At 48.5% G+C, this 20,157-nt stretch overlaps 1 protein-coding gene, 1 long non-coding RNA gene and 1 pseudogene across 10 annotated transcripts in view; 2 read left to right on the top strand and 1 right to left on the bottom strand.

The window, feature by feature from the left end:
- LOC308579117 overlaps positions 1 to 20,157 on the bottom strand; it is a 522,075-nt gene that overhangs the window by 163,159 nt on the left and 338,759 nt on the right. Inside the window, exon 2 of the long non-coding RNA XR_014004300.1 lies at positions 12,649 to 12,707. This is a non-coding gene — a long non-coding RNA (uncharacterized lncRNA). The remainder of the gene's footprint in view (positions 1 to 12,648; positions 12,708 to 20,157) is intronic.
- DAB2IP (DAB2 interacting protein) overlaps positions 1 to 20,157 on the top strand; it is a 319,383-nt gene that overhangs the window by 155,696 nt on the left and 143,530 nt on the right. The window lies entirely within an intron of this gene.
- Positions 2,810 to 5,714, top strand: LOC308579048 (inositol-trisphosphate 3-kinase C pseudogene; annotated as a pseudogene). Its single transcript has one exon. The product of its transcript is annotated as an inositol-trisphosphate 3-kinase C pseudogene (transcript).

Genomic DNA, 20,157 nt, shown 5'->3' with positions numbered 1-20,157 from the left:
TTTAGAAACCCATTGCAATAATAGCAGTAATAATAACTGCAGTTGCTGTTGAGCCTACTGTATAGCTGATGCTTTACATAGGTGCCTTTGTGTTAAGATCAGTGCAGAAGACTCTGCCGGTGCTTCCTGCAGTGAACAGAGGGCACAATACAGGGTTCTGCAGAAGAGACTGACGAGTTGAGTACTTACATAATCTATTTTAATATGTTGGTTTTGTCTTTACCCCTAAAATAAAATATATATATATATATATAATGTAAACTGCCTTGTGACCATTTCTGGTGAAGCGTGGTATAGAAATATCTTAATTAATAAATGACCTCTGTCCCTGAGCCCAAGGAGCTTACAGTCTAAAATAGGCATTGGGTGAGCTGGCATTAAAATGGGAATGAGGCATATTGCTGGAGGGAGAGAGGTCTCCTGATGGCTCTTTGGAAATGGTAGCTAGATTGAACTGCTGTGTTCAGAGGCACCATATCACACACATACACAAACACCTACTGGCGGTTGAAGTTATATTTATTGGGCATTGAGGGAGGCACAGAGGGAGGGGGCTAGACTGGAGAGCCCTTTGGCTTGGCCTAGCAGTGTTCTACTTATATTATTATTATTATTATTATTATTATTATTATTATTATTATTATATGGTAGTCAGGAATGGAACATCCATGTGAAGTGGCAGTCTACCCTTGAGGACCAGATGGTGCTGGGGGTGCAGGGAAGAGGGATGCTGCCTCTATGTTTTGCTTGTTGGCTTTGAGGAGATTTCACCCCTCCCATACCCAAGAATCTCCTGATCATCTCCTGATGGTCTCTGCTGACTCTCCAGAGAAGAGGAGGCGTGTCCTGCCTATCTACTTATTCTGCCCAGCAACATATCTGTGTGTGAGTGAGAGTCAGTCAGTCATTGTATCGGAGAAAGTGAGAGTGTTGGAGATCCTAGAGATAAGATTGCTGCTAAGAGCAGCTGCAGACTCTCAGTGTAGCATTGATTTATGCTTAGAATATTCAGCTCTGTATATAGTTTTGTACCATAGTTGTAGTTATAGAATAAAAGGAAGATATTCTACAGAGCTGCTCTCCGAGTGGTTTATACTCTGCAAGACTCTGCAAAACTCTGCTGCGCAACGACTGTATTATTGAGACAGTGAATCCGGTGCTCTCAGCTCTAAGCTGTGAGTCCACAGCACTGTGACCTGTTCCTGTGAGAACGGAGGTCTCTGGCGGTGCTACCCAGCTCGCCTAGCCCAGTCGGGGTTGAGGTGCATGAGTCCAGTTGGTGCACTGGCTCTCTAGGGCGATGCTGACAGGCTTCCTGGAGCCAGGCCACTCTGGACTTGATGGACCTATAGGACTTACATCTTGCTTATTAAGATCTAGGGAATTGTTTAGCATCACTGGGTTTGCAGAAGAGGCAAAGTTCACCCAGAAGAGCTAGCTCATTTTCTGGAGTTCATAATAATAATAAGAAGAAGTTTTATTTATACCCCACCCTCCCCGGCCAAGACCGGGCTCAGGGCGGCTAACACCAGGTATAAAAACAACTGATTAAAATACAACTTAAAAACAAGATTAAGTACAACATTAAAATGCAGCCTCATTTCAGTAGAAACTCAAATCAAAAACTTTTTGGGGATGAAAACATCAAGTCTTCACCAAGGCCAACTATCCAGACTGGTTCTACATGTGCCAGAAAAATCCAGGGAAGTCCCCAAATAGGAGTTCCATCACAGAAGGAGAAAGGAAAAAAGAAAAGGGGGGGTCAAGTTGATTCCAAGCCAAAGGCCAGGCGGAACAACTCTGTCTTACAGGCCCTGCGGAAAGAAAGAAATCAGATCCTGCAGGGCCCTGGTCTCATGAGGCAGAGCGTTCCACCAGGCCGGGGCCAGTGTTGAAAAGGCCCTGACTCTGGTTGAAGCTAATCTAACTTCCTTAGGGCCCGGGACCACTAGGGTGTTGCTATTTCTGGACCTTAAGGTCCTCTGTGGGGCAGACCGGGAGAGGCGGTCCCGTAGGAACGAGGGTCCTAGGCGGTGAGCACAAGCTTCCCATTCTCCTGTCCCATTATGATAAAATCAAGCCTGTGGCTCATTGAGCACAATGCAGCCCCGGTTGCTGGATGTTCTGGGTTTTGGTGCCTGCTTTCACTGCTGATGGGGGCAGGGGGGAGCAGGAAAAGAAATGTGGGGGAGCGGGCGTTGCTGTCGTGTGCAGGCCACAAGGTGTGGCTGGGGAGCTGCCTCCAGCTCAGTGAACCACGTGCCGCATTGGCTGACTTCGCATGAAGCAGGCATGCCTTCTTTTGCAGACAGTTATTGGACAATATAATCAGATGGCAATTTGCCTCTACTTCACACACACTTGGATCATTTTCGAGTCACAGAAGCAAAGGCTTCTGGGAACACAGATTTTCCCCATTGTGAGCTCGGAGTCGGAGACAGGTTTTTAACAAGGCACCCCTCTGGCAGTACACAGCCACCCTCCGCCAGTCCTGCCGCCTGTGCCAAGGAAATAAACCAGGACAGCCTTGGAGGGTCTCATTTGTAAGCAGAAGCATGTCTGCAGGAACTGTGCTTGCATGAACAAAAGCGGCCAACTTTCTAGAAGCCTGCAGCAATTGCTATGTGTGTGCGTGTGTGTGTGTAGAGAATGATTCTGCTCTGACTGTGGGATTGTAATACAAGATGCACACCTTCGCTCCTCCCGCGGGGCGCGCCCAGGGCGGCGGCTCCACCTCCCGGGGCGGAGCGCAGGCGGCGGAGCGCAGGCGGCGGAGCCAGCCGGGCAGTTCGGGCGCAGCAGCACCGCGGCCGGAGGGACGGAGCGCACGATGCCTTCGGCACCCCCGACGCCCTCGTCCCCTGCCGGGCCGGCCGCGCCCCCCTGTCCCGGTCCCAGCAGCAGCGGAGGTCCCGCCGGCTCCGGAGACGTCCAGAACAAGCCCTGGAAGAAGATGGGGTACATGGTGCAATGTTCGCCCTGTGTGATTTCTTCTCGCATGCGCTACCCCTGGGTCCAGCTGGCTGGCCATGCAGGCAACTTCAGAGCCGGGGGTTTGGGCCGCATCCTGAAGAAGTACTGCCCCGGCGAGCAGCAATGCCTGGAGCGCCTGGCGTCCGACGCGCTGCAGCCCTACGTCCCGGCCTATTATGGGGTGGTGGAGCGCGATGGGGAGACCTACATCCAGATGCAGGACCTGCTGTCCGGCTTTGACAAGCCCTCCATCATGGACTGCAAGATGGGAATCAGGACGTACCTGGAGGAAGAGCTGGAGAAGGCGAGGCAGCAGCCCTGTCCACGCAGAGACCTGTACGACAAGATGGTGGCCGTGGACCCGGCAGCTCCCACGGCGGAAGAGCATGCGCAGAGTGCCATCCTGAAGCCCCGCTACATGCAGTGGAGAGAGACCCTCAGCTCCACCACCACGCTGGGCTTCCGCATCGAAGGCATCAAGAAAGCGGACGGCACCTTCAACACCAGCTTCAAGAAGACCCGCCAGCCGGAGGAGGTGACCCAGGCCTTCTGGGACTTTGTGGGCAGAGACAGGAAAGTCCTGACCAGCTACCTGGAGCGACTGCAGGAAGTCAGGCTGGCGCTCGAACAGTCTGAGTTCTTCAAGACACACGAGGTAGTGGGCAGCTCTCTTCTCTTCGTCCACGACCAGAAGGGTCTGGCGCGGGTGTGGATGATCGACTTTGGCAAGACGGTGCCGCTGCCCGAGAAGCAGACTCTGACTCACCGCCTGCCCTGGCAAGAAGGCAACCGCGAGGACGGATACCTCTGGGGCCTGGACAACCTCATCGCCATCTGGGAGAAGATGTTGGGGGAGTGAGCCAGGAAGATGCAGCCGACACGTCGAGATGGGGGCTGCCTTGGCCCCCGGGACTCTGCTGTTTAATTTATTCAACCAGGTATTCTACTGGAACCAGGGGGATACAGGGCCCGTGGAGGAACTGGAAGAGCACCAGGGGCCTTTTGGAAGGGGCCAGCTGGTTTTTGCACCGCTAAGTTTATTTATTGGCGTGACGGATGTGGTGGAAACCCCCCCCCCCGATTGCTGTCCTGCACGTGGTGGACAGTAAAGACTTCCATGGGCCAAGACAGAGAGCTCACCAGGGGTGTTGGAACTGAGTTTGGGATGTGGGATTATTGGGGTGCCCGGTGTAGGGTCAAGACTTTGAACCACAGTGCTGGCCGTGCCCATTTCCCAAATGTCGGGAGAGACTGGAAAGCGGTTGGGAGAGACTGGCTGAGCCACAGCCTGGAGGCCTCGGTCAAGCGAAATACTTGCGTTTCTCTTCAGGGTTTGGGGAGTAAAGAGAAACTTGTTCCCTCTGCTTTGACTGTTAACTTTCCTGGCGTCCAGATAACTCTGCCAAGGCAAACAGGAGCAGTTTGTTGGTTTTACAACCCGATGCACCAAAGGGGTTGGGGGGGGGAGAACACCTTCCCCAATCGCTGTAGAAATAAATGTTGGAGTTCCACTGCCCCCCAAATTGCTTTGGCAGGGCCAGGCTGCCTATATTTTGGGTGCTGAATTTGGGTTAGTTTTAACAAGCAGAAACCAGCGGGTAGGATCTCCCTGGGTATGTGGGTGTGTGGGGGGTTTTTTAATGGTGGTTGGGAGGGGATTGTGGCTGTCCTTCGTCCTGCTAGAGAAGGGAGCCGCTCCTCTGTATTTGAATGTATGTGTTTCTGTATTTGAATATGTGTTTTTATATGAATTTCTGTATTTGTATTTCTGTATATGTATGTGTTTTTATATGTGTTTCTGTATTTGAATGCATGTGTTTTTATATGTTAAAAAGTTTTTCTTTTTTTAAGGGACATAAAGAATTACAAGTGTGTGGGGGGGGGGGGGGAAAGATCCACAACTTCGTTCCAAAACATTTCTTCTCAAAATGAATGCGCTGAGAACCAAAGAAGAGAGAGAACCAAATGCTGGACTGGGCGAATGGCCATCTGGTCCACCACCCTGTTCTCACAGATGTCCCCCCCCCCTGGAAACCTGCAAGGAGGACCTGAGCACAAGAGTTTTTCCCCTCCTGTAGCTTCTGGCAACTGGCATTCAGAAGCATTGCAGTGAGGCAGAGCACAGCCGTAGCGGCTTGTGTCCATTCATGAAGCCTTGAATGTACACAGAGGCTTTGCACTCGGCGTACATGGTCCAATGTGTGCCTTGTTGCCACTGGCAGAATCTTTTATTAAATTGTTTACATTGCCATACATTAGCCTTCTCCTCCTTTCTTCCACCTTGTAACTAAAGGTGGGGTACGTGTGGTTCCCCACTTACCAGTCCCAGACCTGCTTAGCTTCAGCAAAGTGGTGGTCTCCGATGCCTTTGGACCATCACCCTGAGACCGTGCCAGGAAGGGCAGCAGAAGCGGGCACACAACAATTTTTTATTTATTTAAAATTGTGTTGAGGCAGCCTTTCACTGCTGAAAATCACAAGGCAGTTTGGAAAGAAAACCAGCACATTATAAAGCATAAACTATAAAGCGTTGCATACTAAGGATCAGTGCCCATAATTTTTACTCATCAGCAGAAGACCTGCAGAAGTGTTTGTGGGGGGTGGGTATTATTCATTAGTCTTTATTTTTGTTTCATTATGTATTTTGTGTCCTCATTTTGTAAGCTTTTGTTGTGAACCGCACTATGATCTTCAGGTGAAAGGTGGTGTAAAAATTTAATAAAGGTTGGTGTGTGTTTTAATCAGTTCCCCGGCAATGATTTTAATTTTTTGGAATGATTTAAATAGTTTTTAACTGTTATAAATAATTTTAATGCTTGATTCTCTGGCAAACTACTTTGGGGTTTTCGTTTGTTTGTTTGTTTGTTTGTTTTTACAATCAAGCAATGTGTAAATTTTATGAAACAGATAAAAGAAATTATCTAACAGGGCCATTGCACAAAGGTCTTCCTTCAAATCTCCACAAGATCTCTTATAGATGTGGCATGACTGAAAGGGCCTTCTCAGATGGCCTCAGCAAAGGGTCTGTTGGGGTGCTCTCTCAGGTAGCATAGCCCTAAGATGTTCAAAGCATTAGAAGTCCATTAGTTCACAGCTAATTGCATGCATTTCCTTCAGCATTGGCACACAGTAAGGTGTTCCACTAAGATACCCACCAGCAAGGAGAGGTATTGACCTACTGTAGCAATGGGAGGTTAGCAATTCCTGGTTCTCTAGGGAAGGCAGTGAGGCCAGCAAAGGCAAAAGTCAGCACCTTGGAGAGATACCCAGGTCTGAGTTCAAGACCATAGACAGTGCTCCCATAGCTGAGGCCAGGCATCCAAGTTGTTTCAGCAAGGTCCTGGAGCAACTTGGGTTCTATAGCAGGATTAAACATTAGGAAGAACTTTCTGGTGGCAAGAGCTGTTTGACAGTGGAACAGACTACTAAGGAAAGTGATTGACTCTCCTTTATTTGAAGTTTCTAAATAGAGGTGGGGTGGCCATCTGTCAGGGATTCCTGCATTACAGGGAGCTGGAATAGATGGCCCTTGATGGTCCCTTTCCATTCTACAGCAGTGTTTCCCAACCTTTTTTGGGCAAAGGCACACTTGTTTGATGGAAAAAATCTTGAGGCACACCACCATTACAGCCCCGTGACGTCAGCGCGCAGCGTCACGCCGGGAGGGACGCACGAAAGTGTAAGTTTCAACTTTTTCCCCTCCCCCTTGCCAGGGAACCTCCAAGCTTTGGGGGTGGGGGGGGAGGAGGCAGCAAAGCGAGGCAGGAAGGAGAGCGCGGCTTGGCTGGGTGAGCTTTGGCAGGGGCAGGGAATGAGAGCCGCGAGGCGGGCGCTGCGGACGGAGGCCCTGCCCGCCGAGCTCGCAGGCAGCCAGGCAGGCAGACGGCGAGAGCCCCGCGCTGGGCGGCCTCTCCTCGCCGCCGCCGCCCCGCCTCTCGCTGCCCGACTCGCCCGCCTCCCTCCAGGCAACATCTCGCGGCACACTAGTGTGCCGCGGAACAGTGGTTGGGAAACACTGTTCTACAGTTATATGGTTCTAAGGTAAAGGTCAAGGGACCCCTGACCATTAGGTCCAGTCATGACCAACTCTGGGGTTGCGGTGCTCATCTCGCTTTACTGGCCAAGGGAGCCGGCGTACAGCTTCCTGGTCATGTGGCCAGCATGACTAAGCCACTTCTGGCGAACCAGAGCTGCACACGGAAACGCCGTTTACCTTCCCGCCGGAGCGGCACCTACCGTATTTTTCACCCTATAGGACGCACTGGCCCATAGGACGCACCTAGTTTTTTGGGGGGGAGATAAAGGGAAAAAATTTATCCCCCCCCCCAGCTGCGGGAACTCCCGCAGGGCTCCCTAGGCTGCGGATATCTGCCCGAAGCGCGGGGCGCGCTGCTTCAGCGCGCCCCACGCTCTGGGCAGCAGGCTGCTATCCGCAGCCTAGGGAGCCCTGTGGGAACTCCCATGGGCTCCCCAGGCTTGCTGATAGCTTCCTCAAGCCTGGAGAGCGAGAGGGGTCAGTGTGCACTGACCCCTCTCGCTCTCCAAGCTTCAGTGAAAGCCTGCATGCGCCCCATAGGATGCACACACATTTCCCCTTCATTTTTGGAGGGGGAAAAGTGCGTCCTATAGGGCGAAAAATACGGTATTTATCTACTTGCACTTTGACATGCTTTCGAACTGCTAGGTTGGCAGGAGCAGGGACCGAGCAACGGGCGCTCACCCCGTCGCAGGGATTTGAACTGCCGACCTTCTGATCAGCAAGTTCTAGGCTCTGTGGTTTAACCCACAGCACCACCCGCGTCCCGTTCTATGACTAGCTAATCACTAACCAGAAATTCCACTCCCTGAGTGCTTCCTCCTGGCCATTTAGAGAGCTGATGCCATCTGTAGCCATTGGTTCCTTGGAGTTAATGAGGTTTCCAGCTGAGGAGATCTTTCCTTGACCCCTCAAGGGGTCTGTGGAGCAACCATCAGGTTCTGGCAGCAGAGGCGTCTCCTTGGAGGAGAGGAAGTAGACTTTGCTGCCTGCCAACGTAGAGGGACACAGGAGGTGTGGCTCTATCTCCTTCTTGGAGCTGCGTTTGCTGGAAGACCCTGCCTTTGAGAAGTTGGTTTCCAAAATGTATTTGTGCCTTTACATTTGTTCCCTCCCTGATGCCCAGTTTCCCAGCAGCTTAAAATTAAATCAAGTGATGCCAGACTCTCCCCCCCCCACACACACACCCCCAAACTGGGCAAAATGTCTGAGGCATCACCTCAGTTGGAAGTCATCCAACAGAAAGGATCAAGTCTGCCCCGAGCAGCTATATGCAAATGGCGCTGCTGTAATTGGCTCTCTGTGTCTTGCAATTAGCCACGAAACAGATAGCTGCCATCCCTGACCTTTCCCTATGCTAGCAAGGCCATTGTTTGGCTGTCCTGCTTAATTGCAAAAATGTAGCCTCGCATCACAGATGCAGATGACTCCCCCCATGTTGTTGGCCGTAATTTGATGAGACATTGCGACAAGGGAAGGCGTCTCCTACTGAAAGCACAAAACTAATAAACCGTGAAGTGGTGGTAGTGGGTTACACACACACACACACACACACACACACACACACACACACACACACACACAGGTACTCATAGAAAAGAAGAGGGAGAAGCTTTAATTTCATGTCCCATCTCTCTGATATTTGCTCTTGCAAACGTTTGAGTATGTGACTCTGCCCTTTGAGGAATGCAGAAGTTTATGGAGTTGCTGCAAAAGGTCTGGTTTCATGAGGACTAGTCCCTTGAGCAGGGCCAGAATGGGTAGAGCCAGTGTCCCAGACACCACAGATTTATCTTTTAGTCGGCTTGCTGGATGAAATGGCCCTCCTGCTTTCCGTCTTAGCCAGCCCAGATGCCTCCTACTTTTTGCTCAAGGGGGGCTTACATGGTTCTTCCCCCATCCTGTATAATCCCTACAGCAACCCTGTGAAGCAGGTTAGGTTGAGATGCAGGTGACTGTTCCAGAAGGTATGTTTTATGGCTGAGTTGGGGGGGGTTTGAACCCTGGTCTCCCCCAGGTCCTAGTCCAACACACAAACCAATATCCAAACTGGCTATTAACCCCCACTCCCCCAATATTTGCCCCCTGCCCACTCCAATACAGAGCTGATACACAGAGGTAGACTGCCCCTAGGCATGGGGGCTCCATTCACATAACCGCGGCTAGCAGTCAGCAAAGGCTGGGGGGTTTTGTGGGTTGGTTTTTGTTTTTTACACGTTTTATGATAACTAGCTCCCTGGCATCTCACACTTTGGTGACTATATCTGTCTGGTCTTGTTTGGCCTTATTCCCGAAGGATTAGATGCTAGCAGGGAGGGCTTGTTTAGATCCTGGTGACATCTAGGTTCCTGTTTGTCTTCTTGACAAACCCACACTGTGCAACAAACACTCCTGCCACAGCAGGGAACACAGTCTGTTGTGACAATGTCTGTCTACGGATGATGGCTGTAGAACAAAGACATGCCTACCCCCTTCAGAGTTAACAACCCAGGTATTAAACCAACCCCCAGACTTTGCAACAAGCTTCTACTTACCATCTTCACTGCGTAACAGGGATGGATGGCAAGCATGGTGCCCTGCAGGCCTTTTTGGACTACAACCCCCATCAGCCCCCATCTAGTATGCCCAAAGCCAGGGAAGGAGGGACTTGGAGTCCGGAAGTGTCTGTCTTCTGTCCTAAGATATTGGTGTGTGCATATGGCAGCTCAGGGCAGACTTGATCCTTTTTGTTGGCTGACCTCCAACTGAGGTGATGCCTCAGCCATTCTGCCCAGTTTGGGTGTGGGGAGTTCTGACTTATGGGAAGGAGCATTCCTGATGGCGATGCAGCTTTCCTTTGCCAGCACTCACCCTTGCCCATCTGATTCCTACTACTTTCCAGAATGCGCCTTGACAAAGCGCACACTTAAACAGCAGCTCCTAAAGGGCACAGAATAATAAATTGAATAATAAATAATTGTTGTTGTTGTTGTTTAGTCGTTTAGTCGTGTCCAACTCTTCGTGACCCTATGGACCAGAGCACACCAGGCACTCCTGTCTAATAAATAATAAATAAATAAGAAATAAGAAATAAGAAATAAGAAAATGCACACACACACTTCTGGCGACTGAGTAGGTCCTGAGGGAAGGGGGGGGGCGATTCTGCTAGGCCACCCCTCTCAGCCACCATCTATTTCTCTGCTCCTGGCATCTCTGTGCACCCAGGCCCTTCCTCCTGCCCCACACCTTGTGCCCCTTCCCCACCTCTTCTCCTGCACAGACTGTTCCCCTTCTTTCAGCCCTTGCGGGAGGCACAAAACCCCATAAATCACTGCTCCCTTCCCCTGAGTCAGCTTCTGGCCCCATGGCCTCCGCCACGCAATCCCCAGCATCCTGCCAGTCCCTGGTGGGCGACTCAACCATAATGAACTAGAAACTTTAGCCTTTTTAAAAAGGATGGGGGAGTAGGTCAGTGCTTTCATACTTTGCACGACTCACAAAATCCTGACCTCTGGGCATTTGAGTTCAACACTCGCCTTGGGCTTTGGACAAGTGCTCGCAGCACCCCACGCCACCCCTTTTTCCTTTCGGAGTCCCTCCTTCCGCCATTCATCCCAGCCTTCGCTGACTCCCTCCCTCGTTTCCTGTTGGTTCTTAGGAAGCTGTCTCTGGGTCTTAGTGAGCCGCTGCGCAGTTGAGTGGCAGGCAACCCCCATGCTGTACGCAAGAGATTACATGCCTCTCTGCTTGTAAGCCTTTTGACTTCTTTCCCCTCCGGGGTGCAGGGATCCCTGTGTAAGATGCTTGCCATTGTGTGGCAATTACCAAGCGCTTTGCATAACTCTCTGGCACCCGGCATAATGAATCCCCTGCTCTCCTTGGTGCAAGGGGCTCTTGTTCCATCATGGATTAATGCCAGCAACCTGTAGCCTCGTGATCAGATGGCTGGTGCTTCCAGATTGGTGTTCAAAATTAGCCCTCCCCTATGGCTGCGCCCCCAACCCACTTACCTGCCCTTGCCTTCCTGCTACTACACCCAGGCCCTGTCCGTGGGTTCCCTCTTGCCCGCTTTCCTCTTTGCCCCATTCGTTTTGCCAGCTCTGTATCCCCCCGCCCCAGGGATCCTTCCTTCAGTTTCCTGCAAAACAGGTCCTTCTTCATGCAGCGCATGGAATTTGCTCCCATGGGAGGCAGTGATGGCCACCAATCTAGATGGCTTTAAAGCAGGAGTGGACAAAATCATGGAGGAGGAGAGTGCTGTTGATGGACACTAACCATAATGGCTATGTTCTGCCTCCACATTCAGAGGCAGCAATGCCTCTGGGTAATAATGAGAGTCCTCCAGGATGCTGGACTTGATGGTCTTTTCCAGCAGGCTTTTACTGTGTTCTCCACACAGCCCCTTCTCTCCGCAGCCCCACCCACTGAGCTGAGGTTCCCTGTAGAGTGATCCCCTCTTTTCCTCCTTGGCCATTGTTAGCTCACAGCTCCTCTACAGTTTCTTGATTCTATGAACCACTGCCTACTCTGTCCCTTAACCTATATCTCCAATATGATATGATGTGATAGCCATGTTCAAATATATAAAAGGATGTCACATAGAGGAGGGAGAAAGGTTGTTTTCTGCTGCTCCAGAGAAGCGGACACGGAGCAATGGATCCAAACTACAAGAAAGAAGATTCCACCTCAACATTAGGAAGAACTTCCTGACAGTAAGAGCTGTTCGACAGTGGAATTTGCTGCCAAGGAGTGTGGTGGAGTCTCCTTCTTTGGAGGTCTTTAAGCAGAGGCTTGACAACCATATGTCAGGAGTGCTCTGATGGTGTTTCCTGCTTGGCAGGGGGTTGGACTCGATGGCCCTTGTGGTCTCTTCCAACTCTATGATTCTATGATTCTATGATTCCTGCCCTTTGGAGGGCTCAGATTCAGGCTACTCACACTCAGGGGAGGAAGAGCTCTTGGTACACCACCATGGCTCTCCCATCACCTTCCGATTCTGGGGCCAACTCCATTGGAGCATCGTTGGCTGCTTAGCCACACGGCTGCAGATTCAGCAACAGGCCCTTTGAAGGGGTGTTGCTTGATGAGCTACGATTCCTGCATTTCAGGGGGGTTGGACTAGATGATCACTTGGGTCCCTTCCAACTCTACCATTCTGTTATTCTAGGGCAGGGGTCAGCAACCTTTTTTCAGCCATGGACTGGTCCACCGCCCCTCCGACCATGTGGTGGGCCAGACTATATTTTGGAAAAGAAAATGAACAAATTCCTATGCCCCACAAATAACCCAGAGATGCATATTTATATTTTTTATTTCCCCCCAAAAAAATTATTCATTTTATAGCACAAATAAACAACACAAACAGAAAAACAAAGAATACAAACAAATTCTTGTCTTGCCCTTATTTTTTCTAAACATTGTTAGGTGGGCTTCCCCAAGTTCCCCCCCTCTGATTTTCATTTTACCTCATCTATAGCAGTTTACAATGTCATAATTACTTTTACCATAAAAATATTCACATTTTATCACTTACAAATAATCAGAGATGCATTTTAAATAGAAGGACACATTCTACCCATGTAAAAACACCAGGCAGGCCCCACAAACAACCCAGAGATGCATTTTAAATAAAAGGATACATTCTACTCATGGAAAAACACACTGATTCCCGGACTGTCCGTGGGCCGGATTTAGAAGGCAATTGGGCCAGATCCAGCCCCTGGGCCTCAGGTTGCCTACCCCTGTTCTAGGGTTTGTAGACAACTCCCTGGCAGCCTCCTCCAGCCTTCAGGTGACTGTGGTCCTTTGCTGAGACAACATTATCCAATGAGACAACAGGGCCCACTGGGAGTTGTCCAGCGTTCTTCCTTGCCTTGCGTGCCACCACTTCCCCAGTAAGTCCCAAGCCCCTCTTCCTACAAGCAAGCTCCGTCTGGGGCTCTTTTCCTTTCATCACCCCTTCTTGCCCCTGGCACCTTTGTGAGTGAACTGCAGAAGGAAGGTGCAGGAAGATCTCTGGATCATTGAGAGAGTGAAGGAATGGGTTTCCAAAACCCAAAACTGACTGTGCAGGCAGTTTTTAAACTGCACCAAAATCCCCATTTCTCCTTAGCTAAAATGCATAAACTTTAGCCGTTGAGCAAATGCAAAACAAGAACACAGCTCTCTCCCTTATCAGTTTGACGGCAAGACTGGCCTTGACTTTACCAGTAGAACAGACACAGACATATCTTATGTCCTGACCACAAATGACGCAGAGACCCAAGTCTGGGCCTAACGCCAGAGCATGTTCTCGGAAGTAGTGACCTCTTGCTCCAAGATAGGAGTAGGAACAGGAATATCCTTTTATGGTCAGGAGTGCAACTCGCTGTCATTTTGACTTCCTTCCTCCTGTCACGGAGCAACACAGACCCAATCGGTGAACTCCAATAAGGCTACAAGAGCATTTCAAGTTTAGGATAGTTTTGCAGGACTTCAGGGATGTTGTGTGGTTTGGGTGGGTGGGTAGAACACATACCTCTTGTTTTCACTAGATTTCCTTCTCAGGAAATCTCCTGTCTGTTCCTAAGAAGATAAAGAGAGATGTGCCCTGTCACAAAAACAGGGCAAGATCATGCCAGGTTTTTCATGGAATGATGGGTTGTAAAATAATGGGAGCCAAAGGCATCTCCCTCTCTCCGCTGCCACCCCTCTCACTCTCAAAAAAAATCATCTGGTTAAACAAGGGGAGCAATCTCCACAACAGTAGCTCCAGGAAATACAGTTGTGTTCCATGGTTGTGTCTTTTCTGGGCCAAGAGGCAAGTGCGCAGGTGCACACGTGCGCAGGTGCACAGGTGCATGGTGAACATCATTTTTAATAATGGATGGTGACATTTCCAGACAAAGGAGGAGACCAGCAGAATGGTGCTTCTCTTGATCGACTGGCTGGTTGCCCCCTGAACCGGAACAATCAGAGTATCCTTGGAAGGCAACACTTAATTTACAACACGGGGGCAGCCGGATGAACGAGTAGGCAGACTGGGCACATGCCCAAGGCGATGAAGGCTCAGTTTTGCAGGTGCTGAAGAAACTTCGGAGGGAGAAACCCCAACAAGGCCATCTCCTTTAATCCATCTGTCCTTGCTGTCTTTCCACCGGCAGGTGCAAACCTTTGTTATCGCAACAGGCTTTTGGTAACAAGCTAGTTTTAATGAAAGGGATCGTGCCATGCTGTTTTCATTGTAATTATCTGTATATTTTAAATAGATATTTTATATTTATATATAGTTTTAATTCTATTAGTGCTTAATAGTTTTTTTAATGATCTTTTTCTTCTTCTATTTTTAAGCTGTTCCTGTTTTATCTATAAGCCACCTTAAGTTCCTGTCAGGGAAAAAGGCAGAGTATAACTAAATTACTACTACTATTACTACTACTAATAATAATACATCAGAATTTGGAAGGGGATTTTTCCTTTAGAAAACTCCCACATATATTTATTTGTAACATCACAAGTTATGATAACAAATGTCAAATAAAAGTAGAAAGAGATCCCTAGAACTACCCCCCAAGTTGGCATAGCTTATTTGACAACAATAAGAAACCAAGACTTTAGTCTCAGTGGCCCAGGCCTGTGGAACTCTCTGCCACTAGAGATTCAGCAGGCACCTTATTTGACAACAATAAGAAACCAAGACTTTAGTCTCAGTGGTCCAGGCCTGTGGAACTCTCTGCCACTAGGGATTCAGCAGGCACCTTATTTGACAACAATAAGAAACCAAGACTTTAGTCTCAGTGGCCCAGGCCTGTGGAACTCTCTGCCACTAGGGATTCAGCAGGCACCTTATTTGACAACAATAAGAAACCAAGACTTTAGTCTCAGTGGCCCAGGCCTGTGGAACTCTCTGCCACTAGGGATTCAGCAGGCACCTTCTATGCCAAGTGTTAAATGCCCACTGAAATTTTTCCATACCACCAGGCCTTTGCAGGCAATTGAGTGCTTCCTCCACAATGGTCTGTTGATGTTTGTTTTAAATTCTTTTGCTTTTGACTTGTTAATTTGTTATGATTTTACTTTATGGTTTTATGGTTTTACACTGTTGGAAACTGTTGCGATATTGTTCTACAATACAGTATATCAATATTTTTGATAAATAAAGACTCAGTTTCTCAATACAGACACTATCTTGTAGTCTGCCCTCTCTGGTAAGCTTCAACCATGTATACTATGTTCCAGATTTTAGTTATGTGTTCTCTCAAGGATGGTGTTCTATCCATGCCCCCCCCCCCAATTCTGACAAATAATAATTCTGGCAGCAGCTCAGAGAGGGAGAGGTTTTTTCCTAACACACTCACTTTGCCATGGCATCAAAATAACCCAAACAACATCCATTCCAAGCTACGCCACAGACTTATTTTGAAGGGGTTTTAATCAGCACATTTGTGTGCAAGGTATCAGGCTTCAGTTCTGTTCAAACTTAGCACCTGGGATCTTCCCAGAGTAGAGAGAGCTGATTCACCCAGCAGATTTCCAAACCCCCGGCTGATCCTGAATAGCCTTTGGATCCATACATCTCTGTTGCAAGACTAGAGGCCACCCATTCACCCCCATCAGCTTCAGAAGAAGAGAAGGCAGACAGGTAGGCAGGAGATTCAGGGCCACCAAACTGGTCATCTACCTGAGGAGAGGGAAAGTGCATGGAAGCGCTAGCTGGATCGGGGCCTGACTGAGAGCCCAGAAGGTGTGGAGCCCCCATCTCAACATAATCTCACCATCTGAGCTGCTGAAGCAACAACTCCCTTCAAGATCCAAACTTCCTGAACTGGGAGAACGGTCAGCTGACTGACCAACCCTTTGAATCCAGATTAGGGCAATAAATAGTTTCCTGATGTGTTCAACTTTGGGACAAAGTCCTTAGTTTGTTAAGTGACTTGTGGGGAGGCTGCTCTTGGATGCTTCAGTTGGAACAAAAGTGAAAGCCTTTCTGCATATGCTCAGAGGCAGTTTTTGTGATCAGATCTCATCACCCAGGGGTAGGAGAATGATCCCAGACCCTGGATCTCCTGTTGCTCTGCCTTCGCCTCTCTTCCCCCCATTTGTCCCACAGTCTTGATAACTTTGGCACCCCATTCAATCCTTGTGCAATGTGAGAGCATCTTGATGTTACCGTGGTGGCAGAGGGGACGGTGAACACACAGCAGGGCCTGCAATGCAGATGAGACTTGGCAGTTTGATTTCCGCTCGCTGTCTTTTCCAGGGCTGGGCCATCTCTCTCCCCTTTTCTTTCTGCATTCTGCATTATAATTCAGGGAATATATCTGCAGTTTCAGCTTTTAACTTGCTGGGAGATCAACCATTCTGCTCCTCTAAGCAGAAAGGGACCAGGGCCGGATTTAGGTTTGATGAGGCCCTCAGCTCCTGAAGGTAATGGGGCCCTTTATATGTCCAGCTGTCCTTTGTCAACAACAAATGGTCACTGTTTTTGTGTGTTGAATATATGCTATATGGTAATTGATGGACCTAATAGGTATCTAAAGCCATTTGCACATAACAAAATATGTATTTTATCAAAGTAATTGTTGGACTGAAATACAACTAAGAAGAAGTATATTAATAGTGAAATGGGGGGGGGGGGGAGAGAGAGAGTGGGGCCCTAAGCTATAGCTTGTTTATCTTATACGTAAATCTGGCACTGAAAGGGACCGGCTTAAAAACTCATTATCAACTCCTACTGCAGCTGCAGTGACAGGAGCTCAGGTTACTCTCTTCTTGACAACGGCGCTCCCATGCAGCTGGGATAGGCAGAAAGACTGTGATTCGCCCCCCCCCCCAGGGTTATCCCGTGAATGAATGAACTTTATTACGGTCACAGACCAGGATTAAAAAATCATATAGATGAAATAGCAGTTAGGATTTTTTGACCGATAATTGTTAGGGCAGATGAGGACAAGGAAACAGGCATAAAACATCCGAATAAAATACAAGATTAAACACAGATAGTGGATGGATAAAAAACTAATAATTAAAACAGATAAGAGCTAAAAAAAACCAGCAAAGACACGCAGTTAAAACAACTGTAAGAGCATAAGAACTGAAAGACTTGCAGATAAAACAGCTATAAGAGGCTGCAGAGTAGAAGCCTCTTAAATAGAGGGTTATCCTGTGAGTTTTGTGGCTGAGTGGGGAATCAAACCCTGGTCTCTCAGGTCCTATTGTGACATTCTTAACTGCTACACCACAGTGGGCTGACCATTCTATTTCCTGGAGAGTTGTAACTCTAGAGATGGTAACCCCTGCTTTTGCATTCCCTATGTTGTTGGACTCCAGCTCATGAACACATGAAAAGAGCCCTGCTAGATTGGGTCAAAGGGAACCCACCTAGTTCAGTGTCCTGCTCTCACAGTGACTAACTGGATCTTGGTATGAGCTTTCGTGTGCATGCACACTTCTTCAGTATCTGAAGAAGTGTGCAGTATCTGAAGAAGTGTGCATGCACACGAAAGCTCATACCAAGAACTAACTTAGTTGGTCTTTAAGGTGCTACTGGAAGGAATTTTTTTATTTTGACTATGGCAGACCAACACGGCTACCTATCTGTAACAGTGACTAACTGGGTGTCTCAATGGAAAACCCACAAGCAGGACCCAAGAATAAGAGCCCTCTTCTCCCCTCCAGTGGCTTCTTCCAGCAACTGGTTTTCAGAAGCGTTGCTTTCTCCAACCATGGAGGCAGAGCAGAGCCACTGTGGCTAGGAGCCACTGACAGCTCTCCTCCTCCAGGAATTTGTCCAATCCTCTTTTATAATGGCATTTGGGGTAGGTTTGCGGGTTTGGCAGAAGGAGACAGGATCTGCCCATGCGATGCCCACCTGGTGGGAACTCTAGCTCACATGGCCCTTAAATGTAAAATGTATGACGATCTCCGCCAACAATTTCTAGACCATCTATGTATTCCAACATGGAAACCAGAAACGGAGGATATGCACTTCTTACTACAGGGGAGAGACCAGGAGCTCACCTAGACAGTAGCTAAGTTCCTCTGTTTGATTTTTTGTTGCCAAAGCATGCTACAGGATCCTACCCTTGCTGGAAACCCACAGAGATGAGGCGGATTGCTCGCCTCTTCTGCCCTTTAGCAGGTGACTGTGCCGTTGGGGTGGTGACGAGATCGCACTGGCCTATCTATTCTGAATGTATTCTGAATGTTCTTATGCCAATAAAGGTTACTTGACTTTAATGGCATCCAAATTGGTGGCCCTCATTGCCTCCTGTGGCAGTGAGTTTCACAGTTTAACCAGGAGCTTTTAACTTGCTGGGAGATCAACCATTCTGCTCCTCTAGGCAGAAAAGAACTAGGGTCGGATTTAGGTTTGATGAGGCCCTGAGCTACTGAAGGTAATGGGGCCCTTTATATGTCCAGCTGTCCTTTGTCAACAACAAATGGTCGCTATTTTTGTGTGTTGAATATATGCTATATGGTAATTTATGGACCTAATAGGTATCTAAAGCCATTTGCACATAACAAAATATGTATTTTATCAAAGTAATTGTTGGACTGAAATACAATTAAGAAGAAGTATATTAATAGTGAAATTGGGGGGGGCAAGAGAGTGGGGCCCTAAGCTGTAGCTTGATTAGCTTATACGTAAATCTGGCACTGAAAGGGACCGGCTTAAAAACTCATTATCAACTCCTACTGCAGCTGCAGTGACAGGAGCTCAGGTTACTCTCTTCTTGACAACGGCACTCCCATGCAGCTGGGATAGGCAGAAAGACTATGATTCGCCTATCTATTCTGAATGTATTCTGAATGTTCTTATGTGATGCCAATAAAGGTTACTTGACTTGACTTTAATGGCATCCAACTTGGTGGTCATCATTGCCTCCTGTGGCAGTGAGTTTCACAGTTTAACCAGGAGTACTTTCTTTTATCTGTCCTGCATCTTCCAACATTCAGCTTCTGTGGTTGCCCACCAGTTCTAGTGTTAGGAGAGAAAAGGGGGGAACTTCTCAACTCTCTCCATGCCATGCATAATCTTATAAACACCTGTCTGTCACCTCTTGCTTGCTTTTCCTCCAAACTGAAAAAGTCTGAAGTGCTGCAGCCTTTCTTCATAGGGGCCTATAACTCCCACCACCCCTAGGCAATGTGGCCAGATCATCCATGATTCCACTGCTGGCAGTAGCAGCAGCAGCAGGGAGAGGGGTGGTTGAGGAGCGGGCAGGAGCTGCAGTAGGTAGCTGCAAGAGGGGTGAATATGGCAGCCTGGATGTGTGGATGATATGTGGATATGGCAGTATGTGCAGGTTTCCCAGGGCCAGCTGGCATTAAAATCATAGAACTGTAGAGTTGGGGGAACCCTGAGGGTCATCTGGCCCAATCTCCCACAATGCAGGAATCTCAACACGCTTCCCCCGTCTAATTCGAAACCACGCCGGACCCTGCTTAGCTTTGCAAATGTGCCAGGAGCTTTATTGCTGGAAGGGAAATCCATAGTATAAAGACACTGGGGGACATAGTGGAGTGTTGGGAAAGGAAAGGGGATGGGGGGAAGGGAGCAGCTTGTACAAACTCTTCTTCTAAGATGACCAGAGCAAGATAAGAGACCAATTAAATTTGCACAGATGACTGAGCAACTGACCAGCAGGGGGCCTTGCTCAGCCTCCGTCCAGCAGACTTGGATGCAAACTGGTGACCTGAATCTGTTGTTTGTTTGAATAAAGAGTTCTTATGGAAGGAAGGAGTCGCTTCAGAAGTGTGGATGGAGTTGTTTTGCCAGCATTTCTGCATTGGCATCAAAAAGGGAAAGGCTGGCTTTCAGCAGATCCATTTCCAGGAGGTTGTGTGTTCAGGTCTGTTTCTCAAGACATTTGTGTCTCTTTGTGCGTCCTTGTCCACAGATAGCTAGTTTTGGAACAGAGGAATCTAACTTTTGCCTTCTTGCCGTCACTTTAGCTGTCTAGTTGCAGAGAATTTTCCTCTGGTTTCTCACATCTTGAAGAATAAGGCCCTTAGTTAATCTGCAGGGTTGATCAGCCTGAATTATTCTGTGCATCTCTATTGCAAAGTGCTGTGCGCATCTATGTGTGGACATGAATATGTACCTGTTGTGTGTGTACATGTGTTTCAAATCCATCCTTTCGGTGGACAAAATGAAACCCTCTCCAATTCTTCTCTAATTTCCTGAA

This window comes from Podarcis bocagei, assembly GCF_964188305.1.
Source record: "Podarcis bocagei genome assembly, chromosome: Z".
NCBI classification, from domain to species: domain Eukaryota; kingdom Metazoa; phylum Chordata; class Lepidosauria; order Squamata; family Lacertidae; genus Podarcis; species Podarcis bocagei.
Note: the sequence above shows the minus strand (reverse complement) of the source record. Positions and strands in the feature narration are given on the sequence as shown.